General features: G+C 44.1%; 1 pseudogene; it reads right to left on the bottom strand.

Moving 5' to 3' along the window:
* Positions 1-1,473: 1,473 nt before the first annotated feature.
* LOC136637566 (5S ribosomal RNA) lies at positions 1,474-1,590 on the bottom strand (annotated as a pseudogene).
* Positions 1,591-11,030: the final 9,440 nt, after the last annotated feature.

The following is an 11,030-nucleotide window of genomic DNA, read 5'->3' as shown; positions in this document are numbered from 1 at the left end:
ATCCCGAGGAGATCTCCAACAGCCAAAAATTCCCCGCGATGCTGTGTAGCCCACACCGGCACTGCTGCAGTGTTACATGGAGATTTAGTTTGGGATGCAAGTCCACTTGCATGAGATTCTGGCCTTTCCCCCCTTTAGGTTCAGAGTATACTGAAATCTGCAGTAGTTTTCCTCAATACAGCACACATACTTGACAGAAGATTTGCTGCTGTTTTGCCACTGTTCAAGTTTAGCCTTGTTTTGCCAAGTACCTAGTCATCGTGTTATTTAACCTGTACATGAAGCAAGCTTCGGTTTATCACCTTCCATCTGTTTCACTTGCTGCCTATTCTACTTGCCTTTCTCGAATTTTCTGTCTTTTCCAAGCTCAATTAGAAAAAAAAGATGCTGTGGATCTACATTAGTTGTAGACAACAACGTTACCTCATCTGTCATGTCACACACAGATGTTGCTCTGCCCCCTTTCTTCAGGAAACTGAACCCACAATATTTGAAGACACTCTTGATCAAAGTTCATTAGCCTCGCTGTCATTTTCAAACATCTTTTAGTAGACCTTGGAGACCTCTTTGTAATGTTACCATATATGACTAACTATTCCTCTGATAGGTTAATAGACAGTAACGTTTGGTTGCAGGGAGTTAATGAATGAGAGGTGGTTAACAGACTCTTCCTTGCATTTGAATGAGTTAACAATCAGAGTTTGGAAGTGATCCTCCCTCTAGATCAGGGGTGTCCAAACTCTGGCGCAGGGGCCAAATCCAGCCCTTGGGAGGATTTTATCTGGCCCCCGTGGTTCCCCAGCCTCTCAGGGCTAAAAATAACTCAAAAAATGCACTTCTGGCACCACTAGAGGTGCTGAACGTAATGTAATGTAATGGAATGGAAAGAAATTATTCCATTACATTGCATTACATTCAGCACCTCTAGTGGCTGAATAAGATATATACCGATGCTCAGAGACCTAAAATATAATGTTAGGTAAAACAAAAATGTTTGAGATTTGCACCATAGGTTGCTTGATGCTTTTTCAAAATCCATTCTCCCCTTTTCCTGTGCAATTCAATTTTGCCTTCTACTCCTCCTTCCACCCCCACCCACTTATTGTACTCAAACTCTCAGCACACTGGTCCTCCATCAATTTATTACTTATTTATTTTCCAGCCCTTAACACTGTGTCAGATACACAATGCGGTTCCAGCACCAAAACGTTTGGACACCCCTGCTCTAGAAAAGGGGAGGGGCTAACAGAAGGGGTATGTGACGAGAGAAACAATAGTTATGGAAGGGAGTGAAGCAGAGAAAGAGAGAGTGAGAACTAGAAGTATCTTGTGGATTCAAGGTCTCTCTCAGGGGATCAGATTTGGACTAGTGGAGCTGCTGCCTTCTAGGAGTGCATGCTGTCTGCCTCATGCTATACTGGCATATTTGTAAATAATGGTTGGCAACCTTCAGTCTCGAAAGACTATGGTATAAGCCTACAGCACCCAGTATTCCCAGGCGGTCTCCCATCCAAGTACTAACCAGGCCTGACCCTGCTTAGCTTCCAAGATCAGATGAGATTGGGCATCTGCAGGGTAACATCCAGAGTAACAGTGCCCCTGGGATTTCTCACTGCACACAATACCATTATATAATCCCTGGCACAAATCATGTATTTCTCTCTGCAGCATCCTAAGCAACTTTTTTCTTCCTTTTAGTCCAACCTTGGATTTCTAAAAGTATAGCAGCCCTTTCTTTTACCTCAAAGGATGAGAGCATGCTTATGTATTCTCCTCTAATTAAAGTTCCCAACCAAACACCCAGTTGGTTTTTGGAAAAATATGTACAAAGAATACTCATTTCTAGTGAATCTGGTTTTCGAAGAAACTTTTAAGCCTTCATATAAAGAGCTTATTCAGTTGCCAAGGAACCTGACTCTGAATTTTGTAAAACCGCACTCCAGACAGAGGGGTGGAAGATCTGCATGCACCTTCAGGCCTATTTTTGCTAACTAAGCTGATCGAAAGGCTGAATTTCAATTAAGAGTCAGAGAACCACGTCTCTCTTCTCCGACTGCTAGCACTGATAACCTGAATCAAGTGGCGTCCCATGTGTCACACAACAGTTGGAGATACAGAAACACCTCAGGTGCAGCAGAAATACTGATACCAAGTGAGGTGTGAAAAAAGCAGCCCCCTCCCCCCCCCTTTTTACGTATTAAGTCTCTGGCAAAACAATGATCCACAGCAACACGACAGCTTAGCTCCATATTATGATGTATGGACTTTCTAAGGCTCACAGCCAAAACAAATGCTTAACAACCAGCAAAAGGCTCCATGTGCTAAGACTAGCAACAGGTGAATGCTTGGCGTCTTCAGCACATCCCACCCATCTGTCCAAGAGCAATAAGCAAAAGCCAAACCAAACTGTTTAAGTAACAGACAGTGCATCACTTGGCAATTCATGTGTGACTTCATGGTCAGATGCGCTCTTTCACAATGCAGTGCAGCAACTAAAAACCACCTGTACAAAAGCTGCAAAGATTAGGGTCAAAGATATAATTGCCATACTTCCCACACTGAAGAATCAACTCTGTCCTGCAATCAGAAATACATATGACACTCTCACATGAGCAGTGCTGTCTTAAAGAAACAGGGGTAATTATTATAGCCAGACACAAACTGCAAAACAATGCTATTATAGAGAGTCGGTGCTTCCTGATCTTGGGAACAAGGAAAGTTGCAGTCTCCTTAATATCAGGGCTAGGACATTAATGAAGGAGAACTGAGTCATCAAGAAATACCTGATCTTGTAGTTCTATCAGTGTCCTTGAAACAGGAGACTAGTCAATCACCAAATAATGAGGGGCAGGAGGTGTGATCTGGAGCTTGAGCTGTCACCCTGCCTATGAAAGCTAAGCAGGATCAGCTCTGGTCTCAACTTGGATGGGCAATGGGAAGCTGCTGATGGACGAGTGCGGAATGCGGAGACATCAGTTGGCAAGAAATGAGCAACATCTCGGAAGCTAGTTTGAAGCATGATTTCTTCAAATTTGAAGCATGATTTCACAAAATGTCTTCAAATTGCCTATTATCTATAGCTTGAAATGACATAGCAACTGTCTAAGGAGCAGGACCTAAATGATCACATAGCCCAGCAACAGCCATTAGTTACATTTATCTGAGGTAGAAACCACTTTGGATTAATCAAATACCTAACATTATATATATTGGCAACCTTCAGTCTCGAAAGACTATGGTATCGCGCTCTGAAAGGTGGTTCTGGCACAGCGTCTAGTGTGGCTGAAAAGGCCAATCCGGGAGTGACAATCCCTTCCACACCGGGAGCAAGTGCAGTCTGTCCCTGGTCTGTCTCCCTGGCTATGGGCCTTCCTTCTTTGCCTCTTAGCCTCAGATTGTTGGCAAAGTGTCTCTTCAAACTGGGAAAGGCCATGCTGCACAGCCTGCCTCCAAGCGGGCCGCTCAGAGGCCAGGGTTTCCCACTTGTTGAGGTCCATCCCTAAGGCCTAACATACTCCCTGGGTATCCTAACATACTCCCTGGGTTTAAAGTGGAGACTTCATTTGTGTTTCTAGCCTGGAAGAACCCAAATGCTTTATTGATAACCTCATTTCAGTATGGAAATACAGGTAGTGCCTTTGTAGCTGTGGGGGGATCTGTTCCCAGACACACACACCCCCAGCAGATATCAAAAAATTGCAGATAACCAAATCCCAATTTTCAGCCCACCTGGGCTCCTGTCACATTCAGAGCCCTTCTGAGCCTCTGCCACCCAGAGCCTTTCTAACACGACTTTCACTGAAAAAGTCACATTAGAAAGGGTCCAGGTGGCATTCTGAGCCTTGGAGAGACTATGTGCAGTGGCACGCAGCCTCTCCGAGGCTCAGAAAATCTCCCAGTCGTGGAACAAGATTCCAGTCGCATCTGGGAGGTCTGCGGGGGGGGGGGGGTTATCCAGAGGTCCAGTAACCACAGTAAGGCAAATCCACAGACGCCGGATCTGTGGATAAAGAGGCACCAACTGTATCCCCTTCTCTATGAAATTGCAAAACAAAGAAGGAAATAGCACGAATGATAGAAAAACATTGCCGCTACTATGCTTCCAGTAGAGCAATCCTGAGCACACTTCCTTGGAAGAAAGCCCCTCTGATCCTGCACCATCTCTGACTAAACATGAACAGGATTGGGCTGCACATACAGCAGTTGTTTAATTTAAGGAAACACTTCCCATGTTTTGCAATATATCTGGCTTTGCTTTTAAATAAATGAGACCTAATCAGAGGAACACAGTATTTAACACCTACATGGTTAACTACCTCTCCAGTGACTGAACTTTAACTACATGTAATCTGTTAAGCAGCACAGTCTCAACTGAGAAGTCTAATTAAGGCGCAAACTGCTATACAATTCCCTTGCCAGACTGATGAAGGAGAACTCTCACAAGGTGATCCAGAAGGCAGTGTTGATGCCATTAATCATTTACCTTAGAAGGAAATATAAAAAACTCTTCCATGTAAAGTATTCCTCAAGAAAAAAAATCTCCCTCTTCTAAAACAACTTAAAAACTGGAACGTGTATTTACTATGTTTTAAAATCAATTTGACCAACCAGGATTCTTCTCTTTAGGCAAAACAGCATGATGCTTTCCACAGCAGGTTTCTAAATAGCTGTGTTTGCCAAGAAAAGGATACGTAGCCAAGGAAGATGTTTAGCACCACACTGATTTCCAAAGCTATCCTAAGATAACAAACAGTGAGAAATTTCCAGTCTGATTCCATTGTGTGTGTATATATAGATCCTTTTGCCAGACTTCCATGCTAAGAATCGGATGGTCCGGTTTCAAATCTAAAGATGAGAGGCTTTGGGCGCAATCCTAACTAACTTTCCAGCACCGACCTAAGGGCAATGCAGTTCCAAGGTAAGGAACAAACATTCCCTTACCTTGAGGAAGCCTCCATGACTTCCCTCCAATTGCAGGATAAAGCACATGCCCAACTGGCAGAGTTACGTCAGAGCTTGAAAGTTGGTTAGGATTTGGACCTTTATCAGTCCATCTAGAAACACACAGATTCCTAACAGATTGCGAGTGCAATCCTGACTTGTGTTTAAGCTGGCAGAAGCCTCTTGCGCCAGCTTCCAGGTGTCACGAAGGTGCTGTAAAGCATGTTCTTGCCACTGCAGGAGTTGGGGAGGCCAGCGCAAGGACATGCACTGGCCTCCCCGTGCTGAGCAATCCTGGGCAAAGATAAGTTTGCACAGGTGGCAGGCTGCTGGTACAGGAGTTTGGGGAGGGTGTTTCGTGGACATTCCAGGGCAGAGGGAAAGTGGGCAGTGGGTGGGCTGAGCCAGGCACAGGGGATAGGACTGAACTCTGACAGTTAGGCCAGATACTAATCCCCCCCTTCCAAACAGCCTGGCCTAATACTGGGCTGCTCGGATCTGCACCAGCAATTTAACTGGCATAGATCCAAGTAGCCACATTGCAGTGGCTGGGGCAGTGCTTGGGGTAAGTGGAAAAATACCCCTTTACCCCAAGTTGTGCCACAGCCACCTCCAACCCTGCACTGGATACAGCGTAGCCCTGCCTGCCCCGGCACAGGTTAGGATTGGGCTGCCCCCAATATTCCAGCAGGCAGTATATGGAAGTTAAAACACTAGAACACATGAATGATATTTTTCAGCACAAAGACTTCAGAGAAGAACTACTGTAGTCCTTGAAGAAAATGGCCTTCAGTCATCTACACTCTGTTAAGTCTTGGTACGATATAAGGGACCTCACTTTTTCTTGAGTATCATAATAATTGGGATTTATATTTTTATATCCAATAGGTTTGGATTTATATCTTTAAGTTTATACAGTTTGTTTGTGTTTAATTATATTATTTAAATTTTTATAAGTCTTGCGATACTATTTTGAAATGTCCACATTAGCCTTGCCTGTAGGAATCCTTGAGCAGTTCATCCCAACCCCTTGCTACTGCTCAAAGGATTTGTTCGGATCCATCCAATACCCATTCATTGGGAGTACCAATGCTGCTCTCCCAGTATTAAGAGGTTTTAACAAACCGCCTGCTGCTTCCTTCTTCAAATGAGCTGGAAACTGAGAATTGTTTTCAGCTGCACTGGCCCTGCTCTTCTCAAGGCATATATAAAAGCACACAAAATATTTGCTCTGAATCAGAAAAGGGTCAAGATAATATACAAGGTAATACAACTCTATTACTTTATATTTCTTCACGCATAATACCACTTCATATATATAGAGTCAGAAAAGCACCCTTAAGGCCATAGCTACATCAGTATGGCATTGCAATGCATTTCTAGGACACGTCTATGGAGGGACCAGAATATTTACTGAATTTCTATACCGCTTTTCTAAAAAACCAAAGTGGAGTACAACAGAAAAACACATAAAGATAAAACATTAAAAACAATTAAAATAAAACCATAAAAACCATTAAAATAATTTAAAAAATAATAAAAGAGCAGATTAAAATGTCAGCAGGATAAAAGTGTACAAGGAGTCCCTAAGGAGTGCCTCTCTCACCAAAGGCCAGGCCAAACAGATGGGTTTTCAAACCCCACCAGAAACCATATACTGAGGAGGCTGCTGTCCGATTTTTTGGCAGCCGATTCCAGAAGCATAGTGCCACAACTGAGAAGGCCCTACACCTCACTGCCACCCCCCTGGCTTCAAGATGGTGGAGGTACCCTAAGAAGGGCTCTCTCTGATGACCACAGGGGATGTGCAGGAATATATGGGGGAAGGCAGTGCTTGAGGTGTTCCGGTCCTAAGCCTATAAGGGCTTTAAAGGTCATCACCAACATCTTGCATTGGGCTCAGAAAGGAATGGGCAACCAGTGCAGCTGCCACAGCAACAGCATAGCAGATTCCCCCCCCCCCGCCTAGCCCCAGTGACCAACTGAGCTGCTGCATTTTGCACCAACTGCAACATACCATTGCATACATACCATTTACTCACAAAGCATTGTACCATTCATTTTTTTCCCCATTCATGAAGCATGAAGTATTGAGAATGCCCTGTGGCACCAGTACCGAGACGCAGCAGGTCAAAAAATTATACAATTTAATTATTAATTAAAAATAATAATGTTAAGGAAAAGTGGTGGCTAGTGGCACAGCCATACATCCCCCTGTTAATGGTAATCCAAGGAGGGGGCTTGTAAGAGATGCATAACCCTTCCCTATCCTACTGATTATTTCCCCCAACCCGACTATTATTTCCACTTTTTGAGCTTACTAGGGGGAAAAGGCCAGAAAGAAAGGGATTGTGGAAGCATACTGACAAGAAGGAGAGAACTTAAGCAAGTCCCACCCATCAATTCTCCCTGAATGTGGCCACCTACGTTCGCCCGATGCAACAAATATTCCTGATTGCTGCATACATCTAATATAGCCAGCCACTTTCAAGGTGGAGCTTTCTTTCCTTCTTTCTTTCCCTCCAACCTTAGGGAACATTCACAAACTACTATTTTCTTAATACGGTTAACTAGAGTCCCATAAAAGGGAATTCCTATTACAAACATCACTGCATCTTCCCCCTTAACATTTATACAAGACAGTTCAACATACACATAAGCATTAATGATTACTCGACAGAGACAACGTAGTCTTGAACAGCTTGTGTGTGTGCTTCTCTCAGTCATTCTGGAGATTATGTTTTCTTTTGGAATGTCTCAGCAGTAGCTTTTCTCGAATGTTCAGTGGTCTCTTCTGTGGCTCAAGAAGCTAGTCTTGAAGAAATGTTATACCTGTCAATTGGCTGAAGGTGAAAACAGAACTATTTGACCATATTGGAATGATTTAATATCACAATGATTATGGTGCAATAAGTTCCTATTGTAAGTCTATTGTATATCCATGATACTAAATAAAACCATAGATGTGGCTCAACCACAACCATGCCTCTTTGATCCTGTGTACTTTCACATACAAACATTGTCCTCTTGATTCATACTCTTATGTATCAGATATTGAATCTTTTTGTTTCTGAATCTGAATTCACCGAGTTCAATTTACTCCCAGCTAAGGGTTTATAGCAATGGTTCCCAAACTATTTTGACTGGCGGCTACCTTGACCTACTGCGCTATTGGCTGTGGCTCCCTATAAGGGCTACAATCTGATGTATTGTACAGGACAGCAGGTTTTCAGTGAGGATTCTGCAGCTCCCTTAGCTGGTTCCTGCAGCTCCCCAGGAAGCCACAGCTCACAGTTTGGGAACCTCTGGTGTATAGGATTTCATGTCTTAATTCTGCAGTATGCTGATCCATGATATACATCCCAATCCTAACTAGGGCTTGTGCCAGCAGAACATGCAAAAGTGCCATGACAACAAAAGCCCCAGGGGTGCTGGTGGGAAGGCCAGAGTCTACCTGCTGGCACCAGTGGTTGTTGGGCAGCTGACCAGAGCTGCTAAGTCCAGCACAGGTACAAGGGAGGATGGGGGAGAATGCGGAGGGGGTTGAATGGGGTTGGGGAAGCAGAACAGAGAGGTGGTGGGGTAGGGTGGGCGGATCAAGCCAGGGAGGGGGACAAGATTGGCAGTGCTGGAGCACACCATATCCAAACCCCCTTCCCAGGCCTGATGTTCCTGCACAGATGTAGGCTTGCGCCAGCAATATCACAGGTGCAGATCTGAGTTGACTTGTTATGGCAGCTGGAATTTAACCCAGGGCAAGGACACAAATGTCCCCTTACTCTGAGCAGACCTCCAACAACCAAGCAGGACTTTTCATAGTCCATGCCGGTGCCACTGCATCACCGCATGACAATTTAGATAGGCTTGGGCTGTTTATCTGCTTTTTATAGCCATATAAAAACTGATTTTTTTTGTCCTAAGGTTTCATTCGTTTTAGACATGCAATATTCCTCAGACGTGGCTGATATATTGCAGTTAGTTTCATAATCCCACCTTCAGCATATCTCAAGTTATTATAAAAGTCTCCTTCCCCACAAGATGCAGAAAAACCGATTTTGTCTTCTCACGTTTCTTATCTGCCAAATAGAGTTCAAACCTTTGTCTACAATTTTTTTCCAATCCTCTGCAACATTCCCTAACAACTGTAGACATGAGGAAGCTGTAACATAACTGTGTTTTTAAAGATTCCCTTCTTATTACAAATAATCTGCAATAGCACACACATAGATTTCCTGTCCTTTCCAGAGTATGGCCCCAACACTTCCCTTGTTCATGGTGATGAGCTGTACATCCCAGAAATGGCTTCCAGGTAATTCCAGTGCCTTCTTCAGCCACCAAGTAAACCCAACAGGGACTAGGATTGTCATAAAACACAACTGTAATCTGCAGGGTGACTCAATAATTTGCGCAACAGTCTCAAGTCTTCTTTGCTGTATGACCACGGGGCACGTTCGAAATTGACTTCCTATGGTTAACCAGTGTCCCAATATAGGGGAATGAGGTCCCAATCCTACCCAACTTCCCAGCACCAGTGCAGCCACAATGCAGCCCCAAGGTAAGGGAATAAATGTTCCCATACCTTGAGGAGACATCTGTGACTGCCTCCCCATGATAGGATACAGCGCATACCCCATTAGCACAGCTGCACCTGCACTGGAAAACTGGATAGGACTGGGCCCTGACTCTTCAGCATTTCTCAAACTGTGGGTCGGGACCCACTAAGTGGGTCATGAACCAATTTCAGGTGGGTCATGTAGTACCTAATTCAGCTGCCACTGAAAATACAGAACTGTTGGGCAGGGTGAGCTCCTGGTGGTGCTTCGCCCTGAATAGGTGGGAAGACAGGATGCTGGAAAGGGACTGTGGGTTGGAGAAGGATCCAAGTCTGCATTCTGCTTTGAAGTCCAAGCTGGGATGCTTGAATTCTGAGCGATACAAAAGAACAGCAGGAGTGCACTGTATAATGAGACTTTTGGTTGATCACTTCTTAGGTTTGAAGCCTACATTGATGGTATCAATTCTGGCCATGGTGTCACTTCTAGACCCATGGTGTCACTTCTGGACCCACTTCCAGTGGGTCCCGACAGATTATCATTCAAAACCATGGGTCTCAGTGCTAAAAAGTTTGAGAACCACTGCTCTACACTATAAACTACAAGTTTCTTCCCACTCAAAAAAAAAGAAAACATGTACACTTATTAGCTTACATGGGCGGGAGAAGCAGAACAGACAACAAATTACAAATAATTGTGCTGACTGGTGCATTAAGTTCTGTGCTTGAGAAAAAACTAAACTACCCATTTTCAGAGGGCAATTCCACAGCACCAGGTCACATATTTTAAATGTATAGAGGCCCTAAATTAACTTCATTTGGTAGCAAAATGAGAAAAACACTAACTGGTAGAGTTTAAAACTTATGACTTCTTTGAATTCTCCAATCTTCAGTATGAGTCAGAGAGATTGTTTTAAAAGTCCTGTTTAATTACAGCAGCGCCACTGGTACAGCAGCCAATGTTTTGAGGTGGGTTTGTGACAAATGCAGCTCAGATGGGCAAACACTTAGGGCCCAATCCTATCCAACTTTCCAGCACCAATACAGCTGTGGCAACGGGGCATGCACTGCACCCTGCAGCGTGGGGGCAGACACAGAGGCCTCCTCAAGGTAAGGAACATTTGTTCCCTTACCTCAGGGTTCCATTGCAGTTGCGTCGGTGCTGGAAAGTTGGATAGAATTGGGCCCTGAGTAGGCAAGCCAAAAGATCAAGCTTTAGAACACGCGTTCTGGATCACTGTGGAGATTCTGATCCTGCCTCTAGACCAGGGGTGTCCAAACTTTTGAGCAGTAGGGCTACATCATCTCTCTGACACAGTGTTGGGAGCCAGGGAAAAAAATTAATTTACATTTAAAATTTGAATAAATTTACATAAATTACATAAATTAATATATTACAGGTGGCTCTTATATAAACGAATGAAGGTCTCACAACAGCTCAAGGCCTATAAAAGACTTTGCGCAAAGCAAGTTCGGCCTTTCCTTTGCTGCTACGGCCACTTCAGCAAACAGCAGAGGGAGCCCTCGGCCTGCAGCT

Source organism: Tiliqua scincoides, chromosome 1 (assembly GCF_035046505.1).
Source record: "Tiliqua scincoides isolate rTilSci1 chromosome 1, rTilSci1.hap2, whole genome shotgun sequence".
Classification (NCBI taxonomy): Eukaryota; Metazoa; Chordata; class Lepidosauria; order Squamata; family Scincidae; genus Tiliqua; species Tiliqua scincoides.
The sequence above is the reverse complement of the archived record's forward strand: the minus strand, read 5'-3'. Positions and strand labels throughout refer to the sequence as shown.